This window comes from Acromyrmex echinatior, chromosome 1, assembly GCF_024713525.1.
Source record: "Acromyrmex echinatior isolate Ae372 chromosome 1, ASM2471352v2, whole genome shotgun sequence".
Classification (NCBI taxonomy): Eukaryota; Metazoa; Arthropoda; class Insecta; order Hymenoptera; family Formicidae; genus Acromyrmex; species Acromyrmex echinatior.
In genome coordinates, this window is record NC_141852.1 from 13,227,138 (window position 1) to 13,241,745 (window position 14,608).

The 14,608-nt window shown below is 30.1% G+C and overlaps 1 protein-coding gene across 2 annotated transcripts in view; it reads left to right on the forward strand.

Annotated features, from left to right (window-relative positions):
• Mitf (transcription factor Mitf) overlaps positions 1 to 14,608 on the forward strand; it is a 113,290-nt gene that overhangs the window by 58,989 nt on the left and 39,693 nt on the right. The gene's annotated exons all lie outside the window — the stretch shown is intronic.

The following is a 14,608-nucleotide window of genomic DNA, read 5'->3' on the forward strand; positions in this document are numbered from 1 at the left end:
ATGTAATACTTCTAACAAACATCTCTGTCACTTTTTCAAATTCGTTAATATCAAATTTCGATTTCGATCGTGTGAGTTGATTTTGCGCAATTTCGGCGGAAGACGTATTGCAGGACACGGTTTTACAAGATAAATCAGTGGGAAGTTGTTCCTCTTTGGTCGGCGGTTAACGTGTATCCATCTTGAGGCAGTGTAGATAATCGGTAATGTTCCTAATTTGTTGCGTTAACCTTGCTGATAAGCTGCCTATTTTCAAGACGCAGCGACAGTGGCTACGTAACGACCAACGTCCACCTTATTTAACCGAGTCGATTTTGTTATGTAAAAAATTATGCGGAGATAAAGTTGGAATAATTTTATGCCCACGTGCGTACGCGCCGGAATTTTCGCCTTCATCTTCTTCAAATCGCGTCGAACGCTGGAAACGAGCAGGCTTTTACGCGAATGCGACGTATAGAGGGGAAAAATATGCTTCGTGAGCATACTAACGCTGTCAGGGAAAGAAATATTGTAGAACCGTATTGCCCAAGGGGTATATTGGGTTATCGCGGGAGACCCAACCAGCCTTTATTTTGTAATAAAGGTCAGCATTATGCCTCGTTTTTGATATTACCATCACGATATTTCAAGATGCTTATGCTGAATTACAACCCTGGCCATCGCTATAATTCTATTCTTGCTAGTTTTAAAACTTAGAAAATATTTTAAACATGCACGCTTTTTAAAAAATAACGACTTATGTCAGCGAAACTAAAATTTATATCTACATCTTCGCATAATTATTTTGGAATATAAACTTTTGCATTTTTTTCTTTATTGCAGATTTGTAAATGAGTTGTATTAAAGTAGTTTAATCTCGAGTTTTAATTTTATATTATAGAGATTTTATAAAATTTTCTTAAGAAAAATTGGTATTTAAATATCTCTCTTTTAAATGATTTATTTTCTTCACCCTTTGAAACTGATAATAGATCTGTTAGACCGATTCAATTATACATTTCTTTGTAGAAAATGTCAATTCAATTTTCTTTATGTTACATCTTCAAATTTAGATTATTCTTAAAACATATTTAGTATTCATTTTTTAAAATACAAATTATATCATTTTTTTGAAATTAGTGTCTTCTTATTAACATAAATTAAGCAGATCTCACAGATCCAACGTTAATAATTGTGTTAGATTTTGTTGTTTGTGTAGATTTTGACATCAGCTCCGAAGAGTTAAGAGTTAAAGATGTGTTAAAACTCAAAGCATTAAAAATATAAAGCATCAAAGATACAAAAATTTCATAGATTATTTTATATTTTTATGTCAGAATATATGTGTGAACACACTTCTATCAATTTAAAAGTTATTTAATTTTTTGTTTGCCTTGATTCTTCAAAAAGTGATGTAAAATCACTTTTTGTAGTACTTATTTGCACTTTTGATGAAAAAGTAGTATTAAATCAAATTTTTTTTATGTGTATTAATAAAACCTTAATAAATATTCATGTAAAAGTTCGTTTGGATGCGTTTATTCGTTTAAAAGTTATCTAAAACTGCAACAAAATATGGTAATTGCTGCATAGACCATTAAAAACCAAGTAATTTGTTTTGATTTTGCAGTTGGTTTCAAGGCATATTTATGACAAAATTTTTTAACTATAGATATTAGCTTTTTTAGTTGATACTTTTAGCTGATATTACAATAAAAAAAGATATCCTTAACATTTATGTCTTTCTAAAAAAATTGGATGCGAAAACTAGAGTTCAGATGCGGGACGCATTTTCATTCTCACTTTAAAGGCTCCATTCGGAGTTGTACGCGTTGTTTACCAAGTATTTTTCTCAAGACACGCGAAATTGCGAGGTATCGCGTGCCGTTAATTTCTTAATGACGTATTTCCAAAATGTCGTTGAAATGCGTCTCAGATGGACGCACCAAACGAAGAGAAGAAATGCATTTCACGCGAAAACATAATTATAGTGACTGTGCGGCCTTGCCAGTGCAGCTGCCAATTCGTTGTGGGCGTCGAATATTGTATATTGCTCATTGCCAACGTGACTCGTCGCTTATTACTTAATGTTACACAGCAACGAGCACCGATTACAATTTGTCGAGCGGAATTTTTGTAGCAAATTAAACATACGTGTCATTAGTCACTCGACTTAGTTTGACACAGATTCAATCTTCTTTAGTTTAACAAAGAGCGAATTTAAAATAATTTTAAATGATTTATTTTATTACAATCACAATAAAAAAAAACACTAAATGAAAAATTTTTGTGACCGGTATCTATCTCGTCGTCTTTATGACAACGTCTTTTATTATTTTTGTCTGTTATATCCTAGCAGTGTTGCATGTACATAACAGTAAAGATATAATAATAATAATACATATAATTACATGTATTACCATAATTATAATTATTGCTGTTATAACGTTAGTAATAATTATTACGAAGAAATATATGGCAACTGAAAAAATTATAATTATATTATTAGGTGTTGGAATTAATTCGTAGCGTTTTTAATGAAAGAATGTTATTTATTTCACATGAGCATTAAAAAATACATTAATGAAAGTACTTCCCATCACTTGTAAAACGCTACGAATTAATTCCAACACCTAATAATTATAGATATTTTCGTCAATAAATATGTATGTATAGTTGCCAACTATATATATATATATATATATATATATATATATATATATGTGTATATTCATTGATTCAATATATATTATATATAGGTATTATTGCTAACATTATAGCAGTAATAATCATAATTGTGATATATGTAATTGTAGTCACAAATATAAAAAAATTTTTTTAACAAAAAAGACACTATTAGTTATTATATAACTTGTAAAAGTTTATTACTTCTGAAGAAAATATATGAATACCTCAAAAATATTATATAAATAATTTATACAAGTTTCATATGTAGAATACGTAACATATATGGTTGAATAAACTATATTATTGTTGCAGTAACTATAAAATATTTTATTCGACTATATTAACATTACTTCTATTCTGAAAGAAAAGTTTATGGTGGTATTTATGACTATAACACTGTTCAACAAAATTTGACTTTTTTTTGTCTTTGGCATGTGAAGTGTCATTTCTCGAAGATTTTTGGCTACTCGATTTGAATCCGTGTTCAGAAAAATTCTATCACGTTTTATAGTTATTCTGTCACATTTCCAAGAAAATTGGGATAAAGCGAAAAAATGATTTTGGCCATATTTAGAATGATGGTTAAGGAAACCTTGCCAATTTTGTCCACACTAAAGTGATATTTTTTACCTTCAAAATGAGTTTTTTTGTTTCTGTATGATTTTGTATGATCAAATTGTATAGGTTTGATGTTAGACATACTCTGCCTCTGCGCGTTCACTTGGCGCGAGACACTGCAATGTCTTTTGATCATGTATAGCTAGTAAACGTCATATATTGATTTGTTTCTTAGACTTGACATTCCGAAGTTAGCATGACAGTTGCTAGAAGATCATTCAGTTACAATATGTGTTTTCGGAGTGCACCGTGGAACGTAGAGGCGATCTTTGTTACGCTTTATTTTTTATATTTTTTTTATTATCTTTTAATTTTTTATTATCTTTTTGTTTTTTTTATCTTTTATTCTTGTTTTATTTTTATTATTTCGTCACATCACGGATCTTTCCCGACTTCCCGAATATGATGATACGATGATAACTTCAAATCCATATAACTGATCATAAAAAATCGTACATAAACAAAAGGAAATTCATTTTAAAAATAAAGGTAACACTTTATGATAGAGTGTAAACAAAATAAAATTTCTTTAATCGCAATACCATTCTACCAATATAAATATAATCAAAATCGTCATTTTCGCCTGTATTATCATAATTTTCTGGAAATATGACATGATAGATAAATTCTGAAGACAGCATCGTTTTCAGCGCCAAAAAATATTTCGGAAATGATATTTGGCAAGCCAAAGATTTAATCAGTATTGGTCGGTGAAATTATTCCTCTAGTTAATGTTGTTCAATTTTATGTACTATTATAATGTAAGTATCTAATAATATTTTATATTATTTTCTGAAAAATAATTATATAAATTATATTTAAATTATTGAAGTTATAATTATTTGTATGATAATAAAGTAACTTATAATCATTTTTTATGTCAAAAAATGATTATAAGTTACTTTATTATATATATAAAAAAAATATATGTATATATAGATTAGTAGAACATATAGTCATTATTACATGTAATCATTACAGCAGTAATAATTATAATGGTAATATGTAGATATATAAATTCTCAAATACACAAACTTTTCTGTCAGCGTACATATATGTACATACATGTATGTAAAACTTGTACAGTTGTCATTTATATATACTGAAAAAAAATGCTGTTGATTTAATTAAAGTCTATATTACCGCGCTGTCACTAACATAAGTGATTAATTCATGTATATTTTTTATTGACATAAATTACTATTCAATAATCAAGGTCTTTATGTTAATAAAAATATACATGAATTAATTACTTATGTTAGTGACAGTCCATAATATAAACTTTAATCAATAGCATTTGTTTTTCAGTGTAGTTATCATCATTACACTTTTCTCATACATATCTATATATATGATGATTATATGTATAAGTGTTTATATTTGGAAATTCAAATTATAACCTGTGAATTCTACAATCTAGAGGAATCTATACTTTGAATGTGGGAAAATAGAAAATTAAAATATTTTGAAATTATAGCCACGGTCATCAATTGATTACATGCAAATCATTGAAATTACGAGGGCAAGGTGAAAAGTAACCGACCTCAACATGAAAACATGAACTATGTACAAAGTTTTTAGTTAAATACCAAGTGTTATATATCAAATTACTCGTATTAAAAATATCTATAATTTATACTTTGACCACTTTTCTGAACAATTCATAGCTAAAAAGTTAGAGTCAAAAATATGTTAGCGCTTTTTTTCAAATCTGCCGCAGCAACTTATAAGCCTACCGAGCCTATGCTAACCTGTAGAGAAAAATGGTCAAGGCAGAAATTGTATCCGCCTTTAATGTGAGCAATATGATATGTAACACTTGAATATATACCGAAAAGTTTGACTTCGATGGCGGCATCTTCAACAACAAGTCGTACTTTTTTTCTTAAATTTTCGTTTTTTGCTTTTTTTCTTCTTATAGTTTTTTGGCTATAACTTTTTAGCTGTGAATTGTTTAGCAAAGTGGTCAAAGGAGAAATTATAGATATTTTCAATGCGAGTAATTTGATATATAACACTTGGTACTTAACTGAGAACTGCGTTCATATTCATGTTTCATGTTGAGGTCGGTTACTTTTCACTTTGCCCTCGTACATTATCATTGCAAAACCATAATTTCTTTTTACTCATTTTTAATCTATATAATTCTTCTGAGATCAGACGAATATGTTGCAGATGCAAGAAATACAACACCATGTTCATTTGAGAGACGCAAAATACAAACTTGCATGCGTGTTTCTCGATGAATGAGTGTGTATTTCCTGTATTTATCTTATACGCGATTTAATGATAATATCGCACTGTACGACCGGAAAAGAGTGCGTAATAGTTACGCGTAACACGTGCCAGAATACTCTACGGGGACGCTAAATATTCAATTTTCCGATCGTATTGAATTACGTGTATTTCCGCATACGGAAATCGCCGCCGCGCAAATTCCCTCACTTTATCGCGACGAACAATGCCGTTATCATCAGAACTCATTGCCAGGCACTCAAGCGCGTACGTTCGAACGCAGAAAACGTCAGGAGAATTAAATATATTGGTCTCACGTTGCAATTCTTTCGTTTTTCTAGATGCGGACAATACTTGGATGATAAACTTTTTGGAATAATAAAGATCTCGTTTATATAATTTGCAATAGAATCCGGATTAACTGACCTCGCATTATCTGACCTCCCAGTTATCCGATTTCGCTATCGGACACTCTTTCAATTAGTCCAAATAGTTTTGTATAACACTTAAAAAAGTCTAATAATAATAATCAAATGCGAATGATAATTGTTAAAACTTCGATAATATAATTTCAGTTGAATGTTCGTTTAATATAATCAGAACCAACTAAATGCTAATGTTACTTTTCTAAATATTATCTTATTTTTAAATTATTTTTAATAAAAACCAAACAGTTAATTGATATTATTTACTATTTTGTAATATTTGTTAAATATTGCAGTCCTCTAAACAAGATACATTTGGTAGTTATTACTAAACTTTTTTTACGATGTACCAAAGAATTGCTATATTTTATTCAATTGAGATTTTAGAAAGATCGAAAACCAAAATTGATTATACAAGATACCCCAGACACCCTTTTATCTTCGCAGAATAAGATCCAACAAAAAATATATTTAGACAATGATTTTATTGTAAACTAAAAATGAAGGTAAGAGGAACCTTCAAAGATCTTAATCTTGACATATTATGTCGAGATCATGACTCTAAACAACATTTAAAAGATTTTAACTATCAATCAAACACTTTAGATAATGCTAATGCCAGCAATACTATAACTTTCAAGCCTTACAACTCAAAAAGTATTTAATGAAAAAATTTTATTATAGTATTTTGAAAAGCTCTCAAGATAAGCTACACATAAGAATATGTAATATAAAATGGGGATTTTCGTTTAAAAAAATCGAGGTGATCTTGACTTGACCTTGACGACGCCACTCAAAATCAAACTGATAAGACTAGTAAGTAGATCTTTTTAAACCTTAAAACTGTCTGAATATATTTTCGTTTGGACCATATGTCCTGTGAGGCTAAAAGGGTTGTATGGATGATTTAGGACGTCCTGTGTGTATAAAGTTTAAAAATTACAATAATTTCTATTTAAAATATGTTTTTTATGGGATAAAATGTAACCTATGTTATCCTACTTCCTGATTTAATTTCCCGATTGTATAGGACAAATCTGCATTAAGCCAGGTAATCAAGATATATTCATTTCTGTGATTTTGTTGCAGAAGTATATTTTTCACGATATTCTTTTCCGGAACTCTCAGATGGAATACGGCTTGCCGGCTGATCAATCAATCGTTAATTCATATCAATTAAGCGTCAACTCGAAGAGACTGTTTTTCATAATAATGTTACTACGTCATGTAGGTGACGTATACAAGCAATACTAATGAGCATTACTATATCGCACCAACGGCTGGTGTGGTGTGAAAATTGTTTAATTATATATAGTCGCTGCGTCGACAACACGTTCCCAAAAATGCGGTAAAAATTATTATGTCGTTCGTGGCGCGAAATAACGTTATCGAGATGGACGTTAAAATTAAGTAAATTTGTACTGTAATCATACAAATTTGTTGTTATAAGAATTATATAATACGTTTCAATCAGACCATACTCAACATATTGTGTCATTGCGATATATTATCATATACTTTAATTGTAATTTTTGGAAATTTCAAAATAACATTAAAAATCCTTGATGAATCATGACCTTTAAATAGTTGGGGAAATGCACATTAAAATCTTGATTTTCTAATCTGATTCTTACATTTCGTATACGTATTTTCCCAGCAAATTATCATTAAATACTAAAGATAAAGGAATTTTCTATTTCGCGGTTATCATTAATGCAACAAGCGTCACTGTAATGCGAGATCTTTACGTCACGCACGGCGGTGTTGCATCCATATTGATATAATACAAATTTTTCCAGTAGAGAAATGTCATTAATGTAGGATTTTATTGAATACGAGCCTTGAAAAACCATGAACTCGTTTTCTGAGGTGGGACGTGAGGAATGGTTACCGTACGCACGTGCCGCGTGTACAAATTTGCATAGTACAGCAGTTAAACGTATGCGACGTACAATATATGTATATATGTATAAAAAATTCTTATTTACATAGATAGGAGGATAGACATTATAAAAAATGCAAAAAAGGAGAACAAGGCTTTTGTTTCTCTATTCATATCAGATTTGTTTGTTGATGTTCGATTAATATTCGTTCGATGTTTGGCTCTAGTTAAAAGTATCAACCAAAAAAGCTAAAATAGTCACTATTAATTAATATTTGGCAACAATTTGTATCATAAATACACTCTTAAATCAATCGCAATAAATAAAATATCAAATAATATTGCTTATAATGGATTTATGTAATAAAAACAACCATATTTCGCTGCAAAAGTAAATAACTTTTAAATAAGTAGATCTAAATATAAACTTTTACTCGAATATTTGTTAATTTTATTAGTAGAGGAGAGTGGGCTAATAGACTTATTTTTCAATGTCGAATTTTTACAGACGAAATTAAGAAATTTATCGGAAAAATGAATTCTACACTAGTTACTACATATATTTTGATTACTTAATAATATTTTAATAATAAGGGAAAAACTGATAACTAATATAAAAAAAATGTATTTTTCTAATGCATTCCATCTGATTCAACTAGCCCCGGAACCGGGGTAATTTAACTAAGATTATTAAAATAAAGATTAATGTATTTTAAGCTACATCTTTGGCTACATATTAATAAAACTTTTATAAAAATATATTTTAAACACAAACATTCGCTTTGCAGGATAAAATAATGCTTCTTTTTGCAAAATTTGTCCAATTTCCAATGTACAAAAACATCGAATGAATCTAGTTTTCGAAATTGGAATGAGGGAACTAAACTTATAATATTTACCACTGAGAAAAATGTCTTTAAAGAAATAAAATTTTGAGTACTATAGATATATATATATATAAGAGTCGTCACTAAATGAATCATACAGTTCCATGCTATGGTTAGTCTACTATCCCCATCCGTTCATTTTTTAAAAACATTAACAATATATGATAACAAAGACACATAAACAAAAAAAATCTATTGAACTTTATTAAGTAAGAACTACATTTATTATTTAAATAGAAATCAAATATCTCAGACAATCATATATGATTGTAAAACAAAAACTTTAAAAATAAAAATATTTACTTAGGTATATGATTTTTTAAAATTGTGGTGTAACTTTTATCATAGATATGTTCGCAACAAGATGTTACAGCAGACTGAGCGGCAGTTCCTGCTGCGTGCTCAGACACGTTTACGCTTGTTTTGCGTATTTTATTTTAATGTAGCTTCGATTATTCTACTTACCCTTATAGTCAACTGACCCCGGTCTCCTCTATATATAAAATAATTCGTCAACAATTTTAACGTGCTACAATTTTATTAAATTTGCAAATAACTGATTTGATGAAAACGTAATTTTACATAACATTTAAGATTAACGAAAAATTAAATAATTTTTAAACAAGAGAATTTCGCACAAATTTTACATATAGATACTTATACAATTAATGATAAAATAGTCTATGAAATTATGATAATGTTTTGAGACACATACATCCTTAAACATTCCCTATAAATTGTGCATATAATTTAATGTTTATTTATTTTATTATATATATAATTTATATTTTCATAATTATGTATTAAGATTCTACTATATTCATATCGTAAAATATTATTCATAGTGATATTAACTTAAAAATATTACAAACGTTTCTGCAATTGTCAAACTTATGTTAGCAAAGTCAGAATTGCAAATATAGCTATAAAATGATTAACGGAACAAGGACTGTATCTCGTCGCGATTTCTTGCATACTATCGGACGTCTTATGCGACCGGAATTAATTCAAGCCGTTCTGACATTATCTTGCATGCTTGCGGTACTTAATTGTATGCAATTATAATCTTCTTTCGTTACACAATCGCAGACTCAATTGCTTCCTGTCGCTGCAATTCGCTCCGCTCGTTGTTGAATGATTCGATAGTTTTAGTGAACGAAAAATGGTATTGCTTAACCGATCAATATATCAACAATTTTTCCTTTTTCGGAAAGAATGATGGACAGTTTTATAATCAAAGAAAAATACGTGGACCGCTCAAATCAGCAAAAAATTTGTCATGAATTTGAATACGATATTCCCTCATCAAAGCAGCAATTTAGCAATTTATAATATCTTTAAACAATTTGCATTTGACTAATTTGAAAATAGCATTAATGTTGAACTTTGAAAGATTTATTAATTTTTTAAAATTGTAGACAAAATTGAATATATATAACACAATATCGCTCCGTTAATATAAAAGTCAGACAAGTAAAGAATTAGCATTATTTTTGAAAACTCATGACATAGTTTTAAATAATATAATTAAATATGGACAGAACAATTTTGAAGTATCTAAAAATTTAGCTAGATATAGATTTAAAAATAGTTTTATTAGACTATTAAAATAATTGTGTAGGAGACGCTTAAATATAATAATATATTGCAAAAAGTTCATGACTTCAAAGTTCATAATTTTAAAGAATATGTCATATAATTGAAAGTATAACCGGAAAGAAGATAAAGTTATGCATATTCATTATTCTAATTAAAACGTTATTTCAATTTAGAATTTTAAAAATACTTTACTAAAAAAAGTTACTAATTTTTAAATGTATCATTTTTTTTATCAACGAAACGACTGTCTTTTGCAGATATGATGTAAAAATAAATCGGTCGTCTTAGTCTTTATCAAACTTTATAACGTTCCTAATTAATGATTTTTCGCACATTCATCGCGCGTGCATGATCAAAAATCGAGCCATTCACACGCGTCTACGGCCAAGGTTATTTTGATCGTAACGCGGCTCTTTAAAGACGATTCGTTTACGCTGCATGTACACAGCGATATGGACGGCTTGCATAACGTGACCATAGAAACGGGTGTCCATTAACGACTGATGACGTTTAACGAGGTGTAGTACATTTTTTTCGCGCTTAACGAGCGACAGACCGCTGCCAATTGCGTTTATGGGAATTGCATGCGCACGTCGCGATGTAATTCATGAAATCGACATAGCCGAAATAAAAAGCGTTGCAGCCTGGTCTGACTCTCTTTATCGCCGGTTTAATATCAGCTAGCCAGATAGCCGTTACTGCAGCTTGTACGCAGCGTTTTTAATTTTTAATTTTTTTGTTTTGAATTTTTGAATACGTTTATTATGTTAAAAAACGGTTAATTCATAATAAGATTATACGAGTTAGTAACATTACATTTTTATAAACATTTTTATAAACGAATCAATAACATTACATTTTTATATACATGAGAAAACCAAAATAAGATTTTTTTTTTACTACTCTACAAAAAATTCTTAAAGCTTTAAGATAAAAGCTTTATAATACAAAGTTTCAAATAAAAATATGTTTGACGTATGAATATTTTTTATTTTGAAAATGTAAATATAAGTTTATTTCAACTTTCAAAGGATAATTTGGGATAATTCCAGAAATAAAAAAAAAATTTCCGTATTTCTAAATCTTATTTATTATTTTTTTATAATGCATCATATTTTATTTTCTGCTGAGATCAGAAAATGAAATCTGATGAGTGTAATCTGATGTAACGTATATTATGTTATATTATTATATTATGTGATAACATTATTTTTGCTATATTTTTTTGTTCATTTAATTATTCAGTTAATTTGTATTCTTTTATATTATACGCATATATTTACATTCGATTTCATAATAAAGATGCGTTACGGAGCAAAATATTAAACTATGATGGACATTTACGTCATCTTGGCGCTTGTATTGAGGAGCAATTTACTTTGATCGCGTATCATATACGCTATACATTATAGTCCCTTCACCGATCACGCTTCCCTTTCGACGTGCATCAGTTTCATTGACCACAGCGGCGATCGATGCTGTCTCTGTCATCCATCTATCCACTTCTCATCTTCTTCACGCTTACGACCATTCATTCTCGCCGTCGTCGTGTGTGTCGGAATTGTCTCTTTCGCGTGCGTGTTTCTAGAAGTCTACACGGTGACTCGTTATTATAATTCTAACAGCACAATTTTCTTAGCATACAAAATTGGCAAAAAATATTTTTAACGATGAAAAAAACTCGGTTCTTCTTTCCATCGCAATCTCCGTACAATTGGAATTTGCGTTAAATTGATGCGTTAAGTTTTACGTGTCCTTAACGATCCAGCCAAATTATTGTGTTAATTCAATACAAGATGAAAGAAATACAAATATGTAAAAAATGTAACACAATGAACATTGTAATTTATAAAAGCATATTTCTTATATAAATGAATACAACGTATTAATTTAACATATTACAAATGTTATATATCATTATAATAAAAAATGTAACATCAATTTAACGTAAAATATTCAAATAATACGTTATGTTAAGTTAACACTCGAATAAGTTAAAAATGCTGCATAAAGATTTTAATAAGACTCGATTTTAATACAAATACGAAATATTTTAACACACCTTAAATTTAATTCAACGCTTTTCTTTACGTTTCATTTTAAATAATAAATGTCTCAACATTTCAAAAATTAAGTTTTAAATTAAAATCTTCCTAATCATAATCTTTCTTTAGATATTGAATAATAACTATATTTCTTTGATTTTAACTCTTTTCGAATTAACGTGTATCGCCCACTCGAAACAATCGTCTTAATTTGAACTCTAGTATTTAGAGAGATGCGTGACTTTCGCGATATCCTATATACTCGGTATATTCAGGCTATTGTACAATTAACGTGTTTCTCGCTCGCAGCCATAGCGTATGGCTTTTGTCGGTTCACTCGCGTCAAAGCGCGTCCGTCGTACCGAGAGGTAACTCGATTCATCTCTCATCGGTTGGCGGCAACAGTCGGCGTCGAAACGTTATTCCGCAGGCCAGCACAGAGCTCGCCTATTATTGTTTACGTAATGTTTACGTAACGTCGCACACGTACACGCTGCATCAGCGACCGCGGTGCACATGCATCGGCGCAGATCGGCGAAGCGAGTCCGCTTTAAGGCTCGCATCTTACGGAGCAGCGATTCACCGTATGCTTAATTCTTTTACGATATTACGATTTTAACGACAATGTTCTCTAAAGAATTTTTATCTTTCCGCTAGAATAATATGAAGTGAAACTGAACGTAATATCTTGTTGTAATTGATCGTTCATTTATTTCTTTGTACAAAGCCTCAAGTGATGGGGACACTTTTTATTCTGAAAGTATAAATATAAGTTTGAATATATTTTTTCACATCTTTCAGAGGATAATTTAGAAAATAGAAGATAAAAGATAAATTGTTTATGATTTATTCGACTATCCAGAGAAAAAAATGTGACTTATCAATGGATCGTAGGAAATTAAATTTTAATTCTTCTTGTGAATGAAGGCAACGTGCATTCATTCAGTGCATCTTATTTTTTCTCATGTCTTGCGCTTCGTTCTTATCGCGCAAATTACCTGCACACTTTGCGCAATCTTTAATTTACAAGAGATATATTTTACAGATAATTCTATAAAAAAAATCCACTGTTTCCGCTGATTTCTGATCGAGATTTATCGCTACAAACCATGACGTATATTATTTTACGGACCGAGTGAACTAAACGATATTCGGCACTTAAATCCGTATCACGTTTCACGACGAACGATCGCTTATCGACATTTTCGAGACAGAATATTACTGCGTGTGGAATGGAACGAACGTGGATGAAAGTGGTGAATAAATGCCCGGCGAAGAAGAGAGAGAAAAGAAACAAGAGAGTTCGATTTCGCGATGCGCCGAAGCGATCACACGTTGACGCGCGAATCATTTCATATTATTTTTCACGAGAAGCCCGTGAATAACATTACGATTTATATATCGTGCGGAGAGCTTTGCACACTGAAGACAACGAGTCTTTAGGGTATGAAAGGGTGATTTAGCGAACAACGTCGATCGCGTTCCCGGGAATTATTAACGACGTGCGCACCTTCCGTTCCAAGTTCCATCACTCCCTTTGAATTCCTTCCTTCGTCAGCGTCTCGTTTCCTTTCCCTTCGTGAAGAACGATCATTTGCGTCGCGATCGTAAGATTCTCGAGGAAAAATTACATTAACCACCGAGTGAGCCCTGGTAATGTTGTCGCGCACGACGGTGGCGACGAGTTCGCTTTATCACCGAATACTCTCAAGTAAAAGCGCGCGGTTTCACATAGGTTGCATAATGTAGGTTTCTTTCATTTTCTCGATAGTCGAGATCAATAGATTACGGAACGATAATAAATCATATCGGTCTCTTGAGGATTATTGTTCCCTGCTTCTTCTATCAATAGTAAATTTAATTTTTTTATATGATTCTGATATTTCTTGGTATTTCTTTTTCTCTCTCTTTCTTTTTTTTATATCGGTTTTATACTGCAGTAGTGAGACGCTATGATTTTTGCTACACAATAGAAAAATACATTATATTTGTGTTAAAAATGTTTCTGTTGAATTTTTATCCGAATGATAATTTAATATAATGTTATTGTGTCATTTGAATATTTTGTGTTAAATTGATATTCAACATTTTTTAGTATTAAAATAACAATTTATATAGGGTAACATAAAAATAGCGTATTCTAAAATATAAATTCTAATATTAATAAAATGTAGGTATGTGAAAACACAAATCGATAAACTAGAAACCTATATCGATCGAAATTGGACCTTTAATGCTTTTAAATAATTT